General features: G+C 39.7%; 1 protein-coding gene across 5 annotated transcripts in view; it reads left to right on the top strand.

Moving 5' to 3' along the window:
* The window catches only part of CTNND2 (catenin delta 2), a 639,750-nt gene that overhangs the window by 203,740 nt on the left and 410,896 nt on the right, over positions 1-25,114 (top strand). Inside the window, exon 1 of one of the 5 annotated variants that reach the window (XM_054284534.1) lies at positions 16,205-16,333. The exons of the other annotated variants lie outside the window; for them this stretch is intronic. The gene's annotated coding sequence lies outside the window, so the exon portion shown is untranslated. Of the gene's footprint in view, positions 1-16,204; positions 16,334-25,114 lie in introns of those variants that run through there. 5 annotated transcript variants of the gene reach the window in all.

Genomic DNA, 25,114 nt, shown 5'->3' with positions numbered 1-25,114 from the left:
CCTGTTTCAGAAGGCTTGATTTATTATTTTATGAGATATATTATAATAAAACTATACTAAAATAATAGAAGAAAGGAATTCATCAGAAGGCTAGCTAAGAATAGGGAAGGAATGAAATGATAACAAAAGCTCCTGACTCTCAGAGAGTCTGAGCCAGCTGACTGTGATTGGCCATTAATTAGAAACAACCACATGAGACCAATCACAAATGCACCTGTTGCATTCCACAGCAGCAGATAACCATTGTTTACACTTTGTTCCTGAGGCCTCCCAGCTTCTCAGGAGAAAAAATCCTAAGGAAAGGATTTTTCATAAAACATGTCTGTGACAAAGAAGGCCAGTGGCATCCTGGCCTGTATCAGCAATAGTGTGCCCAGCAGGACCGGGGCAGAGATTGCCACCCTGTACTGAGAACTGGTGAGGCCACACTTTGAGTGCTGTGTCCAGTTCAGGGCCCTGCAGTACAGGAAGGATGTTGAGATGCTTCAACGTGTCCAGAGAAGGACAAGGCTGGTGAAGGGTCTGGAGTGGCTGAGGGAGCTGGGGCTGTTTAGCCTGGGGAAAGGAGGCTCAGGGGAGACCTTACCACCTTTACAAGTCTCTAAAATTAAGATGTAGCCAGGTGAAGGACAGTCTCATCTCCCAGGCAACTAGCAGTAGTAAAAGAGGACAGTCTTGAGCTGTGCCAGGGGAGATTTAAGTAGGAAGAAGTTCTCCACAGAAAGGGTGATTTGATACTGGAAGGGGCTGCCCAAGGAGGTGGTGGAGTCACTGTCCCTGGAGGTGTTTAAGGAAAGACTGGTTGTGGCATTCTATACCATGGTCTAGTTGACACAGTGGTGCTACTTCATAAGTTGGACTTGATGATCTCAAAGATCTTTTCCACATAGTGGATTCTGTGAGTCTGTGATTCTGTAAAATTCTGTAAATTTTACAGAATTTTCTGTAAAACATTGTGCAAATGAGGTGAATGGACATGTGCTATCACACTTCTGGAGTTCACCTTCTCAGACAGATTTGTGTGTATAGATTGCACAGCAGAGGTTCAAAGACCCTCAAAAAAAAAAGATTGGATGCAAATATTTAAATGTATCTTGTGCAGGATAAATTTTTGACATTGCTCATCAACTGTAGTTTTTCCAAGCACTTCATCTTTTATAGCAGCACTGATCCTGTAAATACAAAGAAAGAGTGTTGTAGTGTTTCTTTTTGAGAGAGTGAGAGTTCAAGGCTGTTGAAGTCAGTTTGTGAGAGGAAAAGAAGGGAAAAAAGGAAAGATTAAATTTTTAGGAAATTATTCCCTCAGAGTACACTTTTCTTTTGATGTTAGCTTGAATACAGTTTCCATCATACAAACAAATTTTTCTTTCTTTCTGTTTATTTCATATCATTGGACTTCAGGCAACAAATTTTCTATGCAAGAGATAGATACACAAGGGGGTTTTATTTCTTTGCTCTCCTTCTTTCCAAGAGCAAGTCTCAAATACCTACCATTTGGGGGGGTTTAATACTCTAGTAAAGCTTTATTCCTTTATCAAACAACAGATTTTCTGGTTTGTTGGTTTCAAAAGCCTTCCACAAAATAGGTTTCAAATGCAGTGCATGGCAGTGCCATTTTGGTTGAGTGCTGATGCAAAACATACAATCTATAAGGCTATTACACTGCTAAAGCCACATAAACTTATTTTAAAAATTGAACATTTTGTTTCCTAACAGACAAAACCTGACATGGCATGTGTCATATTCTCATAGTACTATGATACTATATCTCAGCCGTTATTAAAATAATACATGTACTGTGCTATAATTATTTTGAAAGTGTTTAAAAAGTTGAAAACATCATGTGGTATTTAAGGGTATTATTGCCTTTATTCTTCATAACTGGCATTTTGTAAATTCATTCCAAATTCCTTCTCACTGAAAGAATTAAAGTTTTAATTGTTTTAATGTAACAACAAGGAGATTTGTAACTCTTCCTAGCTATGATATCTAACTTTTGAACTGTACAAATACATGTGAGTAGCACCAGTGATATCAACTGAGACCATGAAATTATGTCAGTACCTCCTAGTGCCTATAGTGCCACCAAGCCACCATGGGCATTTTGTGTTTGGGCAGTGATTTACTTTGGATAACAGAACAAAAAGTGAATACTCCTTAACTTCTACACAGCCATTTAGCAACTTCTCTCTCACTGATGCAATTTTACATAAAGAATTGCATACTGTGTGTCTGTTTGTCACACATTTGGTTATAAATATACAAAGTCATGGTGGAATGGAAAGGAAGTGTTATTGTTTGTACTTTAAAATTTCCTATGTAAATTCCATGTATTCCGTTTTTATTATGCTCCAAGCTGAGATGCAATTCTTGTTACTGTTACCTTTATCTTCATATAATTTTATAATTTTATATTCCAATATTCTCTTCAGCCCATAAGGATGACTCTGACTTGTTTCAGTCTTCAATAACAAAGTATTAATTCTTAAGATATAGGGTTGCTCTGGATTTATGAACTTGTTCCCATTTCTAAAGTGTGCTTTTCCAGAAAAGAGTCAGTGTATTTTGATCTGATAAATAATACTCGTACATTTTCTCTAAGTCTACAAGTCAAACATATTATTAGGCTATGTAATAATGTCAACATTTAAACAATTCCTTAGTGACCTTTAATTGCTTGATACAGCCAGCATTTACTTTAAGAGATTGGTCATGGTAAGTTTATCAAATTAAAAATATCTTCACATTGAGAAAGATATGGCACATTTGGTACATGGTACTTTCCATGATTTTTTTTTTCTTGGGTATTTTACTTAGCTAGATGAAATCTTTATTATAGGAGAAATTCTGAAGGTACTTGATGCTTTTATCTTCAGTGATAGAGCAGCAGATGACAAATTGTCTGGGCCACAGAGAATTTTTCATGTCTTCAAGGCCGTATCAATTTTTTCCTAATTAAACACTCAGTAGGGAGCTTGCAGGTTCTCTGTTTTATGCAAATCCTGAATTGAAAAACTACCTGCCATTTTAGGTGAAATAGAATTTAGTAGATTTCTGAAGTAGTTATCTTAATTAAAAGGAAAAATACTGTGTGGTAACTTGGTTGTTTTCCATGAACTTCATACAATTTTAAATTTGAAGGAAGGAAAAGCATAGTTGCCCTTACTTTAGCATGGAGGAAAATAATTAGAGAGACATTCCAATAAAAACAGCAAAAGCTGTGAGTGATGGAGAAAAGAAACTGGAAAAGGCAAGAATAAGAAAAATAGCTTCAAAATGTTAGGTTGCAGAGAGTCAAGAGAAACCAAGCAAGCAAACACTTTCTCCACCAAGCCTTGTGTTCAGTGCTAAACACTTCCTCTACCTCCTCACCACCTCCTGCTTCATTAACAGCAGCAGCTGTCAGCAAGAGACAAAACCCCAGAAAAGGCCTCACCCTTCCGAGTGACTGAGATTTACTCACTCATGCTTCTCCCCTGGATGCTCCACAGCCTTTCTTATCAAGGTCCCAAAATGACTCAAAGCCCATGATGTACCCCAAAACCAGAATGTTTGTGTGAATTGGTGGATGGTATAAGGAACACAGCTGACTTCTAACATGGTGTTTCCAAGCCATTGTCCTGTTCAGTGGAACACTGCCCGTGAGCACACTGCCACAGGCTCCTGTCCATGATTTCCTGCTGCAGTGCTAAAAGTGAATATCCCCCCAGGCTGTGAGAGCAGGGAAAATCGCCTCACTGGGCTCTATGCTCTCCTTACTCACTGCTTTCAATTGCCTTCCTACAGTCTAAATAATTTGCTTTAGGCTTATGAAGTAGTGTGAATTAATCTCCAGACTGATTTTATTTCACTACTTACTGCTAAACAGCTGGCAAAAGAATTGTTTTTTTTACTGAAGCATATCTCATTTTCTCATTGTTTTCAGTAAAGCAAAGGAGCAGAAAGGTGGACATGAGTATCAATTATGATTATCACTTATTTACATCTGCTTGAAATTCTAGATGCTTGATAAGTCTACTTGTTTTATTGAATATGAGAAAAACAGTTTCATTAAAACCCACAAGTTTTTGATTGTTATTTTGGTACTTCTTTCTGTCTCTAAGAAAAGGGTGGTTGTCACATATTGCCTGCCATGAGGCTGTACTACCCACAGCTATAAGTAATGTAATATTCTGTAAGTTCTAAGCAGATTAAGCTCTAGGTACCTTTTGCATAAAGATTTCAAGTATGGAAAAGCTTATTTAAATGAGTGCAACACTTTCTGCTCATATATTTACTCCTGGAATGCATATGGCAGCTATGTTGCAGCTATATACCACATATTCCAGTGTTGCATAAACATTTACCTGTTTCAGACCTTTCAACTTGAGCAAGTGTAACTTCCTTCCATGAATCTGCGTTTATTTGCAATTATTTTTATTGTTAGAATAAGTAAAGGCCAAATTGGATGCTGTCTAAGCCATGCAGGTCTATTAGAATCAGTTCTTTTGTTCTCCAAAACAGCTGCAGCTGACATGTATGGGATATGTCTGCATGTGAGTGAGCAGAACTGCTCTCCCTAGGTCACGGGGAGCACAACCCAGTCTGTAAAGTGGAAGAAACCCAGCATGTGCCTGTGCAGTTAGGTGTTTTTAGTTTAGAAATGTGCAGTAGGCATCACTTGCCTCATGATGAAGGAAATTTCAATTGTAATTTACACAAATGACTGCAGAATAGGTCTCAAGATTCTTTCAGGCAGATACAATTGCTTGTATTCATGCAGAAAGTCCCTGTTCTCTGTCATGCCCTTGGTTTTAATCTCCATAACATCCTAGCTGGGAGAAATTCTGTCTGTAACTAGCAAAGCATAAAGGCAACTTCATTTACAGTAACTAGGCCCTATCCACCCGTTTTTGAACACACCCCAAAGACACCCCTTTTACTCTGGAGGCCAAGGGAAGGAGACAGTCTTCCCTGACACATGGTGTTGTCAGCTATTTCAAAGTTGTTCAGGAGGCATGAGTTAGGGAAGATTTAGTAGTTCTTCTTATAAAGGTAGACAGAGTGAAAAAGGTTCTCATTAGAAGGGTTAAATTCCTAACTCAACTAAGACATCCTAGGAAATGTATTGCTACCTTTCTGTGCCCACTCCCAGCAAATATTTTGAATGTAGGGAATTTGAGTTCTTATGTGGGTCAACACAATGTAACTTTTCACTGTCCAGTTTATAGAGATAATGCCATCTCATAAATATAAGTTCTTAGACTGAACATTCACTTGGTAGTTTCCACTAATGTTTTCTACCCAGCATATCAGCTTGGTTTACTGATAGCTTTTATATCACATGAGGGCAGCTACTCAAAAAGCTTAGAAACAGATTTTGAATTTAACACTTGTGGGCAAGGTGTAAAGGCTGACAGACAGCTCAGCATGGGCCAAGACACAAGCAGAAATTCTTGCACAATGTGTTGCCATGAAAAGAAAGGAGACAATAAATTTGCATCACAGCATGGGAAGATGCAATGACCAAAATCTCTTGGCATCTCTGAGGAGGGAGAAGAAAATATTGTGGTGGAGCACCCTGTGCACAGGAAAATAATGATCCACTAGGTCAAAGTTACTTGTGGTTTAGTGGGCACATAAAGGTGGGGTGAAAGATATTTTAGGTATTATGTGTACTGTCACATTTGAAGAATAAAAGAGGTGCTGTAGGACAGCACCCTGCTTGGGGAGGACACTGCCCTGCCCATGGTGGAGGCATGCCTCTCCCTGCTCCAGTGCAGCTCAGCCCTGCTGCTCCCTGATGGTCACTGGAGCCAGCACCCGCTGCTCAAAGCAGAGCTGGAATTCAGCCCCTTCTCACACGGGCAGGGGTGTGCCCTTGCTGGGCAGTGAAGGTCTGGCACTGCAGCCTGTTGGTGTTGCACAGGAAACAGTGGGTCTGGCTTCCAGGCTGAATTGAAATAGTTGTGTGGTTTTGGGGCACTGAGGTTTTTGGGGTGCTAAAAACCTCCTGCCATATTTTGAAGTGGAAAGAGGCAATTTGAAGGCAAGTTGGATTTTAAAAAATATACTACTGCAGCTCATGCTTACTGCACTATAAGTAACAAGCAACATAGTCTCCCAGAGTGTGTGCATAAAGGGCAGCAGGTGTTATTTCTTCACAAAATACTGTTTCATTTGTTTGAGGACACAGGCAGAGAGATAACATTCCAACACAGGGAAGGAATTGTGTGCTTGAGTGTTGCTGGGATTTGTTTTTCCTTAAGGGAACTGGATTTACTGTAAGGAAAGCCAAGAGGCAGGAAAGAATTAAGGGAGTGATTGAGAAGAGAAGAAGAAAAATACGGGGCTGCAGAGTTGAAGACAAAGTGTGAAGAGGATGTTATTTAAATGTAGCATTGTTATTAGAATGAATGCCTTATTGACTGCAGAAGTTTAAATAACTTAATTAATTGGTCTGTTGATCATTGTCCAAGTTGCTTTGGTAATGTGTGACTATACTTCATAAATTTCTGTTCTACAAAATCATTGTGTCTGTAATAAAACTTACGGAACAGATGCACTGTGTGCTTTTAGGAGGAAAAAACCCCAATACCAAAACCACACCAAACCAATACCAAAAGTACAGCTCCATCCTTATCTGATTAAAAACCTTAACTCCAGTTGTCAAGCAGTCATGATTGTCCAAAAGAATTCCCTGAAACAGATGTAATTTTTACTTGATATGAGTGCTGTAGCAAGGGAAGGTTAAGGGTGTCACCTTGAAAGGAAGGGTGGGTGCAGTCATTAACGGGTGCCTCTCTCTCTCTTTCCTGGTAGCATCAGTGTCTCATACACCTTTCTGAACATCAGATTCATCCCCAGCTTTTTATCTGTTCTCTTTTTATCCCTCAGCCTCATCAACTCCCTTCTGATCAGGTTAACTTGTTTTCATATGTGGCAATCATTCATCAGTTTATTCTGAGTACTTCTACAGCCAAAACAGAAATCCATTAAATCTATATAGCAGTTTAATCTCAACCAATAATTGCTCATTAATCTTGCTGGAAATACACATTTTCTTCAGCCCATTGCCAAGGCACAAGCTTGAGAAAAAAAAAATGAAGTATTTAATCAGTTTTTTAAAGTTTGTTAATGATAAATTCTGGCTGACAGATTAAAAAATTAGGTCTGCTGCATTGGGGTGCATTCAGTTTTTAAAATGTGATTAACTATATGCCAAGCTGTCAAAGAAATTTTGCATGAAAAAAGAGGAGTTGTTAACATTATTATGTCTCTGCCCAATGATTTTATAATGTCCATTTTAAATATACATGGAAAAAAATAAGTCAGCATCATACAGTAATTTTCAAAAAGTGGAATTTTTAACTATGAAAAGAGAAGCCTGAAGAGAAGCCTAACTATGAAAAGAGAAGCCTGCTCACTCATAACCTCCCCCAATTTTTTTTCTCCCATCAGTTTGATTTTAAAAACACTTCTGTATTTTCCTCTAAAATTTTAGTTGCATCTGCTGGCTAACTGAATTGAACACAGATTTTGGCTTTTCTGTCCTGAAGAACTTCTCCTTATTCTTACTCTCCCATCAAACCATGGCTGCATCCTGGGAGACTCAGTTTTCCAGTGCAGTTGGATTTGCTGACACAGGTAGGTCATAGCCTGGGTTGATTTAGAAGTCCCACACTTGCTAAATAATTCAACCTATTTTATGGCTACTTGCTTAATACCCAGTTTCTGTGGAGTTGGTAAAGTGTCTGACAAAAGGTCAAATTGATTGCACTGCTTCTCTCTGTTGAACTTTTGCTGCTTCCTCATGCTGCTGTCCATAAATCTTCACTTCTCATTGATTTTCTTAATTTAAAAATTGATGCAAAAAAGTCTTTTCTAATGAAAAGCATGTTTGTCAATATTCTCCACTCCCTTTATGGATTTCTGTGCGTTGTTACTTTGATTACCAGCTCCTGTCCTGTTTATATTCTGGTTTGCTTTAAAATCCAAATCTTCCTTCTCCAAATGTGTAGTTTCATTTTAAAGATCTTTTTGAGAGCAGAAAGCAGCCTCATGCTACCTGACTGGTACTGTATTTTTATATTCAGAAAGAGAAGAAAAACAACCTGTTGTGAGCAGTAAGTCTTTATTTCTGGTCAGAGATGAATTCCCAGATAAAAGGATATATTTCTTCTTTGCCTTGTGACACAAAGTCAGACTTCAAAAAAGCCTTCTACTTGTTCAAAGTGACTTGGAGGCTGAAGAAGTGACACCGTGTAAGGCTGTATATGACACACACCGCTGCTGTGCACTTGTTCTGTGCAAAGTATTGAGTCTTGAACTCTTTTTAGTTTGATAGAAAACCCATCATAATGTTTGACTATTACAAAGCTTCAGCCTCACAGATGTTGAACTTTTCTTGATGCTTGTATACATCATACAAGACGAAGCAAGTGAAGCTGTGTTACAGACATTGTTTTGCGTTGTGATGATGAATTGTTTCTGCCACCGATAACCATGCCAGCAATGGACTACATGGCTGTAATAACACATTTTCAATTCCATTTGTTAGTTCCAGTATTGATTAATCTTTTTCCAATGTAGCCTTAGACTTTCTTTGAGGTTAAATGCAGCAAATTTTGAGGATTTCTCTATTCAAACAGTAAATACTAACTAAAAAGGATCCATAATTCAAGTGAAAATAGCCCACATTACCCAATCCTCCAGGATTTTATACAGTTGAGCACATCCTCTCATTAATTTGCTTTTCCAGAATTCTGTATTGTTGAAGTTTAATAAGAATACACATGTAACCAAAGCACCTTCCCTCTCTACATTTCTTAAAGTTGTCCTAGAAGGATGTGAACACGAACTCTCAACTGGCATCTAATTTGAAAGATCAAATTTTGATCAGGAAATCTTTACTAACAACTTGATGTGGGGGATGTGAATTGGCAGTCCAAATGGAGATTGGTGGCAAGGAGTGTCCCTCATTGATTGGTATCAGGACTGGTGATGTTCAGCATCTTTGTTGGCAACATGGACACTGGGACAGAGTTCACTCTTAGCAGGTTTGCTGATGACACCAAGCTCAGTGATGTGATCAACATGACAGAAGGAAGGGATACCATCCAGCAGGACCTGGACAAACTTGAGAGGTGGACCTCTGCAATCCTCGTGAAGTTCAGCAAGACCAAGTACAAGGTGCAGCATCTGGGTCAGGGCAATCCCAAGCACAAATACAGGCTCTGTGGAGAATGGATTGAGAGGAGCCCTGTGGAGAAGGACTTGGGGACATTGATGGACAAGAAGCTTGATGTGAGTTGACAATACTCACTTGTAGCCCAGAAGGTCACCTGTATCCTGAAATGCATCCAAGGAACAGGACCAGCAGATCAATGGAGGTGATTCTGCATTTCTGGTCTGCTCTTGTGAGACTCCACCTGGAGTGCTGCATCCAGCTGTGGAGTCCCAAACAAAAGAAAGGCAAGGACCTGTTGGTTTTAGTCAAGAGGAAGGCCCTGAAGATGCTCAGAGGCCTGGAGCTCCTCTCCTATGAAGACAGACTGAGAGATTGGGGCTATTCAGCCTGCAGAAGAGAAGGCTCCAGGGGGACCTTATAGCACCTTCCAGTGCCTAAAGGGGGCCTACAGGAAAACAAGAGAGGGATTTGGTACAAGGGCGTGTAGTGACAGGACAAGGGGGAATGGCCCTAAGCTGAAGGATGGCAGGTTCAGTTTAGATATTAGGAAGAAATGTGGGTGGTGAAGCACTGGAAAGGATGGCAGGTTCAGTTTAGATATTAGGAAGAAATGTGGGTGGTGAAGCACTGAAACAGGTTGCCCAGAGAGATTGTGGATTCTCCATCTCTGGAAGTGTTCAAAGTCCAGCATGGATGGGGCACTGAGCAACCTGGTCTAGTGGAAAGTGGCCCTGCCCATGGAGAGGGGGTTGAAACTACATGATCTTTAAGGTCCCTTCCAACTAAAACTATTCTACAAATCCGTGATTCTTTCCTCTTATCCTAATGCATTGTATTCTGCATTGCTGGGCATCTAGTAGATTTTTCTCATGTTGTGAACAGGCAATGAAGTTATTCTGGATGACTTACCTAGCAGTAATGCCTACCAGTGCACCAATTTTCTTCTGTTTTAACTATAGATATTCAGGATGAAATATTATAAACAAATTGCAGGCTACAAATTAGTCTCATTTTTTCTCATTGCAATATAGCCATAAATGCACACAGATGGTAGAAACAGAATATTCTTTTGAGGGAGAATTTCTTCAATTTCTCCTATATTCTCTGTATAAGTCAACAACCAAGATTTGAAAACAAGGGGAAAAAAATCCCCAGCGTCATGGCTTCTGTGTCCTCTTGTTATGCTTGCATTTAATCTTCCTGATAGTGAGGAGTACTAAGTAGCACAGAATGGTACTGACCATTGAGCACTGCCTGTGAGAGGTGGGTGGTGTGGGTTTCTGGAGAATGAGGTTATCTATCAGATCCCATGGTGTTGGGTTTCTCGGCTGTTTAGATGGTCTGGGGAAAAGCCCAAAGATGGCCTTGGGCCCCCGGGTTCGAAAGGACGAGAGGAAGCTTCAGATTTGTTCTCGGTCTCGGTGTTTATTAATTGCTTATCTAAAAGATTTTCTCTTGGCCTGACAGAGTTCTGCTCAGCAGTCAGCCATGGGCACACACTGAAAGCCCTTGGGGCGGTCACCTATCTTTATACCCGGAGTTACGTATACAATATTTATCATTTTTCTCTAATACTCTCTACCCATATCAACTAGTGTTCCTCTAGTAAGGTCTAATCTCGGAGTGCCAACATCACTACAGAAGATGGAGGCTTAGAGGAAGAAGAAGAAGAAGGAGAAGGGCACGCCCCAATCTCTCTATCTTGCTTCTCTAGACTCTCCTGTACAGGGATCTTAAATCTTGTATCTCACACTCTAATTAACTTGTCTCTTCACCATTCACTCCAGTGAAATCTTCTCGTCTTCATACTGATGTCATCTCCCATGTGGGATCAAAGTCTAGCCACTAGACATTTCTGGCAGCATTCTAGGACTCTCGAGCCCCCCAGGGGGGGTCTTGTTCACCCTGCACCCCAGTTCTGAGAGACTGAGATCCCACACCATGGTTTTGATGGTGATTAAATCATCAACAGAAAAAACCATGCAGATTACACTGTGGAATAATCTTCTTCTTTTTTGCCCTTTTTTGTCCCATCCCACTTCTCTAATACAAAGCTCAGAGCAGCTTTCTGTAGCAAGGCTCTGCATAGCCCAGGTGATCCATGTTCTCTCCAAGAAACTGGGATTATCTTCAGCATGCCTTCTGAAATTGTTTTGCTTTCTATTCTATGACTTAAATGTGGCTGACTTTCTGCAAAGTTCTTGCTGAGTGTTAAAAGCATTTAGCAATAATGTTTTTCTCAAAGCTGCTACACAGTAGTAGGAAATTCTTAGTGGTTCTTTTAACAAAGCTGGCTAGCAAATGGGCATTTTATCTTCTTGCTTTCTGTTACTGAACTGGTTATTCCCCCAAACAGGAAAACAGAGTAAGTCTTAAAGACTCTGTGGCCTGTGATATAATTTTAAAATAATTTTGCTATTCATTGGTGTTACACAAGATAAAGGGCACAAGTTGGTGGAAATAACTGCTATCTACTACTGTCTATACAGACCCTGAAAAAAGCTTTCTTCATTTATTATGCAAGAACAAAATTCCCTGTTTATTCAATTTGCCAGAGCTTAGTATGTCGTGGAAGAAAAATTGTAGGGATCTGCAGGGCCACCATGCCCAGTATGACACAAATCTCTTGTTGTTCTTAGAGTGGATGTCCCCATAGGGTTATCAAATCAAGAGAGAAACATGAGTAAAATATAATAAGATATTCTGACAGAGGCCTGAGCTTCTGAAAAACATCTGAAGTTTTGCAGTATTTGAGGACTATTTCATGGTAACTTAGTGTCCCAGAAAATGTTAGTAGAGAAAAAGGAAAAATTCTGGAGTAATCTCTGTCTGCATATGCATAGATTGTCAAGCAGAACAGCAAAGAGTCCCCTTAGAAAGGGTTTAGGAGGAAAAAAACCCTACCACAACTCAGTACAGAAACTACATCAGTAGATGTATTTACTTTATTTCATCTAAATGAAATACTCTTATTTCTAGCAGGTACAGCAGTTTATCCTGTGCATGAGTGCTGGCTCACTACACACATTATGGTAGCACAAGCTAACCCTTGGCTCTGGCCTTAGTACAACTGCATTGAAATGTTTACAGATGTATCTTTTCTGAAAACATAGATTTCTGTATTGATGTTTTTTAGTCAAATTACAATGAATCCACTTAGGCACTACACTCTTGATGTTTGGAGATGTTTCAAATTATTCTTGATGAGACAACATGAAAAAAGGGGAATAAGCACTTCTGTAGATTAAAGTGAGGTGTGGATGTTTGCATAAAAACACTGAATTATGGTTCAGAGATAACTGTTCATGTGTTGCATGAATGAAAGAAAAATCATACATCTGATCTCCTTTCTCAGCGTTCCAACTAAAACACAGTTTTCCTTTTATTCCAGTAGTTCAGGAATAAATGATAGGGTTTCTTTCTGTTCAAACTCTCAAAGTTTGCACAGCTTCAGCATGCAATGGGTCAAATATCAACAGAGCACTTAAGGAGTTGATCAATTTTAAGTGTGTAGGAGTTTCTGTGATTCAGAAAAAGTAGGTATTCTATCCATATACAGTAACAGTATATGAGTTTGAAATGGGAATAGTTTTCCTCCATTTTCATCAATCAGTTTTATGAGATAGAATCCCTTTATATAAAGATAGCAATCTGCACAAATGTCAAATGATTGAACAACTCTTTCATGAATATGTGGCAATCCATTTTAATACCAATCATTGATTTTGGCAATGAGAGTGAAATCCCTTTGAATTGTATTGATAGGTTAAATTTCTCTATTAAATATACTGCAAAATGGCTTGAATGTTGTGCAGTGCTGCAATAGATGCAATAACCTCATAGTATGTGTTTTCTTATTTTTTAACAGAGCTTTTCTGAGGTGGTGATGCATATTAGCTCATTGAAATGAAACAGGATGGCCCTTCACAATATTTTAATAAAAGAGAACACACTCAGGCTGCTATGTAATTAACTTGTGCCTTTGAGATATTCTTGCATGTAGAGTAGATTTTTTTCCTATTAAATTGCCATTTATTTGTGACCTTTAATGTATCACAAACAGTCTTCTTTCTACATCCCAAGCAGCGCTGGAGAACAACAATAAACTGTTGTATTGCTCTCCTTAAATGACACTTACAGCTTGGCAGAGTTACAAGGAAGCTGGTAGGTTTGCCATTCAGGAGCTAAAATAAAGGACTTATCCGTTGCTCCCAGCAACATTTTACTTCCTTGAAATTTTAGAAATACAATTAACGGTTGGATTTTCCCCTTCCAAAAGTTTGTGGGATAAGTAGCTGATTGTTTCCTTTAACAACATCATCATCATCATCATCATCATCATCATTATTATTACTGTTGTTGTTGTTGTTACTATTGTTATTTATTTGGCCTCAGCAGGTGTTTGAAATAAGTTTCTAGTGCTAAACCTCTGAACCTTCTTTGGAGCTATCTGTTTCTTCCCTCCTTTGGGAGGAAGCTGAGGGCAACCCCTGCACCTGGCAGCACACACAAACCCAGGCAAGATTGGTAGAAGCCAAATCAGCTACTTTTTTGTCCCTTCAGACCCTGAAATGCTGTTTTTCCTTCCTCAATGTGCATGCCGTGTCCCATCAAATCAAGCAAAAGTGACCTCAGCTTCATTGTGACATTTTGAGAGAACGCTACTGAAGTGTGCAGTGAAGTTTTATGATTCCTAATCAAAAGTGGTAAATATTAATGATAGGGAATGTTAAGTACATGGTCACTGGGGTTCAGAGAAAGGGATGGCTCTATATAAGTAGAAAGGAGCTGCTTTTTTGAGATCTGTACTGAATGTGGAATTTTAAGAAAAGGCTAAAATGCAAGTCTCTAGTCAAGTCCTGCAGCCTTTTACCTAATCATTGGCAGCAAATAACAAAGGCTGTGTGCAAGGAATTCTTTTAAAATTAAAATGGGTATAAAAATTACATTAAAAAACTTGGGAAGAGCTAATTTTGGAATCTAAGCTGACAGTTTATTCACACAAAGTATTTGAGTATGAACCTTAATATTTATGTGAAAGAAGAGAAGGCTATTTTGCCTTTTGTATATATCATTATTTATATACAAAATAATGGAACACTTGTTTTCTACCAGCATTCACATCACAGAGGTGTTGGCCAATGGAAATGCATATACTGAATAAGGCACTTTAGCAAGAAATTTTGAGGAGAAGTTAAATCTTTTTGACTTCAGTAGCATAGTTGAACCACTTTAACATTTACATGAACACTTGGCATTAACCATGCCAAAACCACCACCAATCTTTTATGGGCATAATTACAACGATGGTGGTCCTGCCTGGGATTGTAGAAATTTCTCATGAATATTGTTTGAGTTTCATTTCCATCCTTGGCATCTTGATCCTTGACCCAAGAGCTCTCAGCCTTCAGGGTGCACACAAGGTCTTGCTGCATTCAGTGGCAAGTAATGCTGTACATGGATCTGTTCCTAGCAACGTGGTTTGGAGCCTCAGAGTTGTCCCCACTGGAGGCTGGGCCGTGCACTTATCCCTTAGCTTGTGACCTTCTCACCTGTTGCTGTGCAAAAATTCAAGAGTAAGTTTTATTTTCTAGATGACTCTATATTTTAAAGTTTCACAGCTTCAGGTCAAACAGTCTGCAAAGCAGAAGTTTAAAAGAAAAGTTAAAAAGAATATATGCCCCAAAATGTAATTTTATGTATTGTAAGAGACTGATAAGACCTGTCAAGACTCTGATATGGAGTTAAATCCATTCAGTGTGAAGTTATGCTATGCATAGAATCATAGAATATCTGAGTTGGACAGGATCTACAAGGAATGTCAACCCCTGGTCCTGCACAGCACAGCCCCAAGACATCACACCCTGTGCCTGAGAGCATTGTCTGAACACTTCTTGAACTCTGTCCAGCTTGGTGCTGTGAACGCTTCCCTGAGGAGCTTCCAGTGCCCAAGAATCCTCTGGGTGAAAAACCTTATTCTAATATCCAACCCAAACCTCTAACACAGCTTCAAGTCATTCCTTTGGGTCCTGTCACTGGTCACCAGAGAGAAGAGATCAGTGTCTGCCTCTCTGCTTCCCCTCACAAGGAAATTGTGTCTGCAATGATGTCTCCCCTCAGTCCCCTCCAGGCTGAAGAGACCAAGTGACCTCATACAGTCCACAGTGCAGCTTCCCTCAAGGCCTTTCACCATCCCCGTGGGTCTCCTTTGGATGGTCTCTAAAAGTTTGAAGTCTTTTTTATATTGTGGTACTGGGGCACTGGAGGTGGGGCCGCCCCAGTGCAGAGCAGAGCAGGACAATCCCCTCCCTTGCCTGGCTGTGATGCTGTGCCTGATGCCCCCCAGGACAGAGCTGACTCCTGGCTGCCAGGGCACTGGTGACTCAGATTTTGCCAGGACCCCCAGGTCCCTTTCCATGGCACTGCTTTCCAGCCTCTGGTTCCCAGTCTGCCCATACACCCAGGCTTGCCCGTCCCAGCTGCAGAATTCGGCACTTTCCCTTGTTAAACTTCGCAGGGCTGGTGATTGCCCAGCCCTCCCATTTGTTCACTAGTAGCTTATCGACTTCCCTCAATTAGAAACCCTGAGTGACTATACCTGTGTGTGAAGACTGATCTGCACTCTGGTAGGAAAAAAGAAAATGCTGAAGACGTCTGTGAGGGCCAGGGGCTGCAGCTCCCGGCCCGTGTCGCCGAGCGCCGCTTCCCCGAGCCGCTGTCGCGCTCGCTGCGGCGGGGGGCGGCGTGGGCGGCTCCGGGGGCGCGGGGGGCTCGTCCCGCCGTTGCCATGGAGCCCTTTGTGCCCGCGGAGCGCCTCCCCCGGCCCGCCCGCGCTGCCCCCGGCCCGGCAGCTGCCGCCGCTGCCCGCGGCCCGGCCGCGCCCCCGGCCCCCGCCCGCCTCAGCGCACGGCGGCGCGGGCTGGGCTGCGCTGCGCTGCCTGTTGTTGTCGGCCCCGCGCTCTGCCCGCCGCTGGGAGCGGCCGCTGCTGCTGCCCCCAAGTTTCTCTTTGTAAGAGTTAAAAGGAGAGGGGGTATTGAAAAAGAAGAGTAGAGCTGCTAGAGCCGCCGCTCCGGAGAGGAGGGAAAGTCGCCCCGGCGGTGAGGAGGCTTCCCAGGGCACAGCGAACTGATTCGGGAGATTGATTTAGAAGTGGGCGACAAAAGGTAAAGCCTGAAAGATGGATCGCTTGTGTGAGATGGAATGGGAGCTTTCGTGGAAAGGTTTATGACTTGTCTTAAAACGTCACTTTTGAATGTCTTTCGGATGATGTTCTACTTCAGAGTGCTGTAAGTCTCTTACCATAGGTAGCACAATTAGCCACATTTTAGAGTTCACAGGAATGGCAAGAAAGTAAATGTTACTCTTCAGTACCTTATTTCCCCCAAATGCCTCGTGTTCTTGTTGAGCAGCGCTTGATTTGACCACGGTTATTTCTTGGTGCGACCCGTCTAAAGCAAAGCTTTAAGTAATTCCAGAGTTATAATAATTCAACCAGCCGATCATCCTTGTGCTAAAATGTGTTTCTGTAGATGCATGCTTTTGAGTTCGCAGACCTGTTGCTTTGTACTGTCGCCCTAGAAAATGTTCTCAGTAAAATGGCATATACTCAACTATAGTGATATATCTCTTTTCAAATTATAGTCTTATGTAGGTGATTATATTTAGCCTTTCAGACTTTGCTGGGGGTTTTTCAGGTAGATTTTTTTTGTTGTTGTTGTATCAGCTAATTTGCAATTTATTACAGATAGTAAAAATAATGCATGGTTATGACTTGATAGTTTCATCTGGTGCTGTCCAAGTCCCAGGGAAATGTGACTGACTGTTCAAGGGATTAAATAAATGAATTTCATGTGGAAGGCAGTTGTGTGAAAAAAGTCCCGACAGCCTTCTTTTACACAGATCTGTGTACTTGTTAAGGTAACAGTTCAGTAGTTTTATCTTTTGGCTGAATAAATGAAATACATAAAATGTAAAAACAAACCACCCTTCCTTATGTCTAGTACTCTCTACTAACAATAAAAAAAGAGAAGAGTTTTTAGAGCATGTTGTTTTTATGCATTTTTCCTGAATCAAAACACTGCAGGAATGTCTTGATGTGTTTACTAGGTGACTGCATTTGTGCAATTAAAGGAGTAAACATGTATCCTCTCAAAGTCCAAAAGGACTGAAGCACGTGGCTTTGGGGATTTTTTTCTGATATAGTGAGTTTTTATCAGTTAAAGTAGGAAACCAAAGGTTTTCTAGATCAAAATGGTAGAACTACTCAATGTTAAGCTAAGTGCTGGGGTGTTTTGTGGTGTGGGTTTGGTTTGTTTGTTTTTCCTTATTTTTTTCCTTTTGGTAATCTAGAGTATTCGTCTTTCTTCAGATGTTACCATCTTTATTAGACCAATACAACTTCTGCAATTACTTCAAGACAAAATTTTATTTCAAAAAAAGTTTTGTAAGACAAATTTAACATTTGACTAGTGCTCAGTAGTTTTAAGTGCTGTGTGCAATTGATCCAAGCTTTTTCTCACTTGCTCCAACTAGTAATTTTAACAAGTTTACACAGCTAGACTGATTTTAGTAAGACTGCTTAACTTGTTCTGTGGTTTTTTTTCACTTGATTGTGGCATCTTAAAGTGTGCTCATTTACTGTGGATTCTTTCAGTAGCTTTCTAATTGCAGACAGTTTAGTTTTAGTGGCTTCTGATGTCTTTTGCAGAAACTGGGTACATTCTTCCACTCCCTCTTAAGATGTGCTGCATAAAGGCCCCACTTGGTCTCAACGGTGGGAAGAACATTAAAGTGACTTAGAAGCACTCATGAAGTGCTCGTGAAACCTGTGGTGTCAGAGCAGTACTTGGAGTTGTTACAGCAGTTAATTCCAGTCTCCTTTACTAAAGTCCTCTGAGTCAGGTGTAGAAATAAAAATTCAGTGAAGTTCCTAATACAGTGTGCTCTCAGTGGAACCTCCTGCGGTTGATAAATATTTCAAGAAGCTGAAAGTTAGTGATACATTTTAAATGCACTGCTAAGCTGAGATACTTCATGGTCCTTTGCATACACATTTGCATTATTCATTTGTGCTGTGCAGGTAGATAATGGGCCAAATCTATCTTTGGTACTACTCCACTGATTTCTGAGTAACTGAGCTAATTCAACCATATGTGTACAGCTTGCTTTTTGGAAGTCCAAGGCAAAGTAGGAATTACTTCGGTGATTTTATTATACAGGTAAGAGTTGTTTGTACACTAACTATTAATGTTTGCTAGTTTAAGCATTTCTTCATTAAGATAATTGTAAGCAGAATGTATAATTTAATTTTTCTTCCTTTTTTTTCTGAAAAAAACCCCATGGCTAGTGTTTTGGTCGCTGAAGTGACTGAGAGATGGGATAAACCAGCTTTCTGTCATTGGTAAAAGTTCATCCTCATGACCTACTAACTTAGAAGTTCTTGACACACTGCTTTGTACTACAATCCACTCTCTTTGCCTGTTTTAAGCAGCCTTTCATGCCTTGGTCCATGATACTGATGTGCTGCATTTGTGTGTATGTGTATATACAAAGTGTACATTTATCTCTGTTTTAAATAACTAGGTACTTGCTTTAACTTACAATGAGAGGCAGAGGTAACAGAAAATGGAAAGCCTTGATCCCTTTTGCATGAACTAGATTTAAAATGCTGGCTCTGAGCAGGTCATTCACATGGCAGAGTATATAATGCATTTGATGGAAGCTACTATCCCTACATTTAAATGTGTATATGAAAGAGGTTATTGTTTGTGGGGGAGTTTTCTTTCTTTATTTCTTTCTTTCAGAAGATAATGATGTTGAAGAAATTTTTATGTCAAATTTTAACTATTTAATTTTAAGATCCAGAGAGATCCTGTCAGAAGACCCTTAGCATGGGGTTCATGCAATTATGAATAATTTCTGCCAGAGATCAAGGCCTTTGTATGGCATTCTCAGAATGCTCATTCCAGTAATTGGCTTTTGAAAAAGCTAACCTGAAAATTAAAGCATAAACTTTGTCCTCCTAGCTGTGAACACATGAAAAACATCTCTGTCAGTGTTGAGTGCTAAAAAAGTGTGCAGTTTTAGGGGTCTGGAAGTAAAAGTAGGTGGAAATACAACTTTGATTACACTCAGTTGAAGTAAGGCTCTGCTTAATACAGCCTGTGTCTAACATTTTCTAATGACAGTGTGCACAGCCATCTTATTCAGCAAAAGTCCTTCCTGTTAGCACAGCACTGTGGAGCAAATCAGAACTTGGGAGTCAATAAGAAAAACACTTATATGTTTAGGATGTTGCCAAGAAGTTATCACCATTTTGTGTAATTCCTGTTAAGACCAGTTCTATGAGCGTTATTCTTAGTGGAATGAAACATGTTGGAGTCAAATAGCTTCTCTGACAACTGCTAAAGCTACAAAAGTTAAGTCTTGGGACACCTCTTTCTACTGTGCCAAGCAATTCTGTAAAAGTCTGTTGAGTCTGCAATAAACATTTACTGACAATTTCTTCTAAAACTGTAGGCAGAGAAATATTATTTTTTGAACTGTTTAGCAATTACATTAAGTTGTTTGGTGATCAGCAGGCACTCAGATGTCATCACGTTTTGGGGGGTTTTTCCTAGTTTTGGCATCAGTTTTCCTGGTGGTGATGAATACTGATTTTTTTTTAAAAGAAAACTTAACTTCTTGTAAATAATATTACCATTGATCAGGTGTACACTGTGTGTCTAAGATATTTTGATTGTGTAATGAATAAATTAATTAATACTGATTATTGCCATTCTCTTAGCTTTGTACAAGTGTTTTGTAAGGATCTCTACATGTGTAGTGGTACCAAGCTGTCAGTTTGGAAACTGAGGGTAGGAGATGCCTTTGCTTTCTGGTATGTACAGGCTCTCATTCTGGCATTTGCTCAGGGCTGTTTCACCTGGCACAGGCACCCATTCCTTGTGATGTCTGCATGCACGGTAGCTCAAAGATGATGTTGGTTGCCATAGTGGGAAAAGGGCAGACTGCTTGTCCAGCCTCCTGGATGGCCCAGCAGACTATAAATAAGTTACAGCATTTCTTCTACAGCACTGGTTGTGCAGTTGCTCATTTCTATTTTGTGAACCCACTGCACAGCTGGAATTTGTGGTAAATCTGAAGTCTAATAAGTTTGCTTTTTTGTGTTTCCAGCTCTTTCCACTTTTCTTAACTGACAGAGTTCATGAATGTGCAAAAGGGACACGTGTGATACAAATCTCTTGCATAGAGGGTTAAAATGACTGCATCATCAATAATGTCAGAGGGGTGTTGTTGACTAAAATGTAGAAAACAATATGAAAGTTGTCGAGTTTGTGAGGTCCCCAGGACAAAGGAGGAATTGAGAATCTGACTCCATGTTCTCAGAAGGCTGATTCATTATTTTATGATATTATATCTTATATTAAAGAATGCTATACTAAAATTATACTAGAGATAGAGAAGGATACAGACAGAAGGCTTAACAAGGAAGAATAATGAAAACTCATGACTGACTCCTCAGAGTCTCACACAGCTGATGGTGATTGGTCATTAAATAAAACCAATTCCCATGAAACCAGTCAAACATTGAGCAGTTGGTAAACAATCTCCAGACCACATTCCAAAGTAGCAAAACAGGGAGAAGCTATCAGATAATTATTGTTTTCATTCTTTTCTGAGGCTTCTCAGCTTCCCAGGAGAAGAAATCCTGGCAAAGGGATTTTTCAGGAAATATGACAGTGACAAAAAGTGAAGAGGAAATATTATACACTTGTACTTGTTTTGCAGTTAATGGCCATTGTCAGAAGGGTCTGTATTTTATTGCTGAGCCCAGTCTAGCATGAGCCTTGTAATCATGCTTTTATCTTTTAAAGTCTTGAAACTGTTAGTTGTCACAAGATGGCCTTTAAGCAATAGAAGAGTCAGCCTGTTGCTGGGAACTAACTGAGAAAGCCTAAAACATTCTTCTAATGCAAGAGATGGTTAATTGACAATAGGTGAAGGCAAAGAATTAAAATAGAAGGAAAGCAGAGATTTTAAGCAAACAAAACCCTTCCAATCCCAATAAACAGTTTTGCAGTTCTTTTTTTTAAAGGATACTGGGCTACCTGTCTTTCCTGCCCTGATTTCAGGTTAGATTTCTTTTGGCTCCCCAGCTGACCTTCTCAATTGGCTTTTTATGTGATAAAAATTGAATAGTCCAATTTCAAATTGAGAGTCAAGCGTGCAAATGGCTCCATGACAGCTTTCTGTGAGGAGTGGGTTCTCATCTTTGTCCTTGGTCTGTGCTCCTTTTCTCCACCTCAGTCTGCACAGTGGCTCTGTTGTTTTTCATTGTCTTTCTGTGGCATTCAAAGCCATTATGTATTCACAGCTCTATACTGCTGAGCTATGACTCTTTTTAAATAATTCCCACCTAATTGATACTCAGTCACATGGGTAAAGTCCTTCAGAAAAGCTCCTGTCAGCCCAGTCCCTGCCATTAGCTGGGGAGAAGGATGCTCCTCAGTTCTCATGTTCTCATTAGGGAGGGAAGTTTGTGGCTGCTGAATCAGAGGAAATATTTTTAGTGATCTGTCCCTAGTACTTTCTTTTTTTTTTTTTTTTCCTAATGAACTTGATGATATTCACTCAAAGCCAGAAGTTCTCAGATGGTTTAAAATGAGGTATTAAGATCTGCTGAAATGAGTAGAACTTGGCTTACTTACCAGGAGATGGATCTGTGTTGGGTTGCCTTATGTTGCCCTTGCAGTTGTGGAAGACTTGCCTGACCTGATGGAACCCGAATGTTTTGTTTTGCTCTTGCTGAAACTGCTACACAACTGCTTTAAGTAACTTCAGCCATAGTAAACTCCTGCACATCTTGGCATATCCTGTGGAGGAGGTGAAATGTCACCAGCTTTATCTGCATAAACTGTATTTGAAATTATGTGCTCAGAAGGATGTAATTAAAAGAGGAAAGAAAATAATATATAAACTGCAAAAGCATTTGGGCTTTCCTAAATAACTTTACAGCATCCTCACCATATTTGTTCCCCTCTAAACAGTCATAAGGGTAGACATTGCACTGGAAGGGTGTGTGCTTGACATTCATAATGTTTCAAACACTGATGTATTTTGGGTTTAATTTTAACCAAGCACAGATGCCTAAAAAGTCATTTCCAGTAAATGATTTGCTTGTGTTAGGATCTGATGAATAACTTGCGGTCCCTAATCTATTATTGAACAAACATATAGAAAAGAATTTACAGCAATTTTATTTTAATATAATTGTTCTTGTATGAGATTAATACTACATATGAGTATTGTGTTGGATCACTGTTGGACCCCAGCATTAATCATATTTCCTTCTTCATAATTCTTGTTCTGCCTCAGTTCAATGTTAGGCTATATATGCTGTGGTCCAACAGTGATTTGTGATTTTCATCACAAATAACAGAGACTGTGTATTCAGTACCAAAATATTAAATGTATTCAAATTGTAGTTACAGAGATGGAGAATTTTCCTTCAGCAGTAGCATAAAGGAGTATATAGATTTCTCATTCATTTTTTCTCATATGAGTTACTTGCATACACTTTTGAGGAGGTCATGTTGTATCTCCATTCTCCCATTACTGCTCTTGTAATGTGCTGGCAGTCCATGGTTTTGGTTTGGTTTGGGATTTGTTTGTTTTTTTGTTTCTTTTTGATGGTCTTTGGGTTTGTTTTGTATGTTGTTGTTTTGTTGTGGTTTTTTGGTTTGGTTTTTTTGTCTGTGTTTTTACAACTATTGCTTAAATTTTGTTTCATAGATGAAATAACTACTTTGTTCACTTCACAGCTGTAATATAGTTATTGCTCTGGGTACCCTATGTACTTTGTTTCTAATAAGTATTTACCACCAAGAAAAAGTTATTTACCTATTTTTTTAGCATACCTATTAGTGGGGTTTTTCAAGTGCCACTGCCCCTCTTAAACAAGCTTCTGCAGTTTTTTTAAAGCCCATGTATATACACATACAGTGCTGAATTAAATGAAGAACGATATCAAAATTAGCTGTGTCCATATTTGCTCTGTATTTGAATAGGAACTTTACCTGGAATGTGCATCTATATACTCCCTCAGTGCTCTTTGCACAAGTTGTCTGTCTTTGAAAAGTGGCATTTCACACAATATTAGTCCTAACAAATTGTTATTTTCACAGTGTCTTTTAGTTTGACAGTCTTTTATTTTCACTGTGTTTAATAGTAGTTTAAAGTATATTTTTGAATTAGTGTTAAATTATCATAATGAACCTGTGCAGCACATAATAAATAAGTTATTACTAATATCGTATGAGCTCTGGTTTATACTGTAAATTTTGTACAATGAGAATTTGGTATAAATCAGACAGATGCTTCTTGATTCAGTTGATGGGGTAGGCCAGAACTTCATTTGCTTGGTAGCTGTAATTCTGTGCTGAAGAGCTAACCCTGTCACAGCTTCAGGGAGGTGGGGGGAAGGGGGAAACAAAAAGTAAAGTCTTCAAAGGTGGTGATATTTTTCATTTGGACATCTAGCTGACAAATTGGTCCTTCCAACTAAAGAAAAAAGGCTGCTATTATTTTAACAGTGCAGTAAAAATGTATAGACATTTTCAAGGAAAGATCAAAGCAGAAGGGTTTATAGATCCATCACACCTTGAATGAGACCCAAAGCACCTTTGCAATGTCCCTGTAGGCATCTCAGGACTGGGTTACACTCAAATGGAATGGGCAAAGTTCATCTTTTTCCTGTGGACTATGGCAATACACTCTCTGCTGGATTACCTGAAAAAAATTCCTTAAAAGTTACAGGATTTCCTTTAATGGATAAACTCTTCTGATAACAGCTTCTTGACACTTCTGTCTTTAGGTTCTCTTCTTTAGGCTGTCATGACAGATTTTTTTTTAAATGTTGCCAGTTTGTTCATGTGTTGTTGATGACTTGCACACAGACACAAGAGCATTGCTTCAGAGCATGTGCATTACACATGTGAATTTATCTCTTTGCAGAAAATGTTACCTGAACTAATATTCTGGAAATACCAGGAGTCTACTTCAAGTATATGAAATTTTATTTATAGCCTTGCCATCTGGAAAGACACAAGGCATCTCAGCCTTGTGAACGTGCTTGGTGATGTTTGAGGAAAAATAGAGGGAATAAATTTGGCTGTGGCTCCTTTGTCATCCATGTTCCTGCATTGCTAACATGAAGACAGAAGTGAAGGTGTTTTGTAAGACAAGATGTTTACTGTTTTGAATAATAGTAAAATTCTACATACTTTGGAGTGTCTTTGCTATGATGTTTAGACAAGTTACAAAGCAGCTGCCCATCATTTTCAAGTGCTCACATGGAGGACATTTTCAAGTGGAGGACAGCCCCTTGCATTGCAACTTGAGGCCATTTCTGTTACTACCTGGATGGTCAGGTACCAGGCTAGTGAGCTGGCAGCATCTGAGCTGAAAAATCTTGACATACCTGACTTGAGTTTGCACTTCTGTGCTTTTCTAGAGAGTGAAATCCAGAAGCAACTTGACAAGTTTGGTTAGCGTGCTAAACAGCCAGTGTTTCTGGGAACCAGGTGATGTTAAAATCAGATTGGGGTTAAATTTTTATGTGCTTAAAAGTGTTTCCCTGGTTGATCTCAGACCCCTGAGGAAGTCTCGAGCAGCTGGGAGGGTGTCTGTTCTGGCAGGCTCCAGGATGGCCTTACTTCCATTGTGTCTCCTGGCTCTGAGAGTTGTCTCCTGTGGCTTATGCAAGAGAACGTTTTCTTTGTCATTACTTTCTCTCTGCTTTTTTCCCCAGGAATAATTGGTGCATTGGGAGTAAACAAGTGCAGCAGTGATTCTAGCATTGCTGCACCACTTTCTTTCTTCTCCCAAACTTTTGCTCTGTGTTCACTCCTGCCATTCTCTACTGATGTGTTATGAATGGGTCT

Source organism: Melozone crissalis, unplaced genomic scaffold, assembly GCF_028551555.1.
Source record: "Melozone crissalis strain CALT ecotype California unplaced genomic scaffold, PUWL_Pcris_2 ptg000042l_1, whole genome shotgun sequence".
Taxonomy (NCBI): domain Eukaryota; kingdom Metazoa; phylum Chordata; class Aves; order Passeriformes; family Passerellidae; genus Melozone; species Melozone crissalis.
Note: the sequence above shows the minus strand (reverse complement) of the source record. Positions and strands in the feature narration are given on the sequence as shown.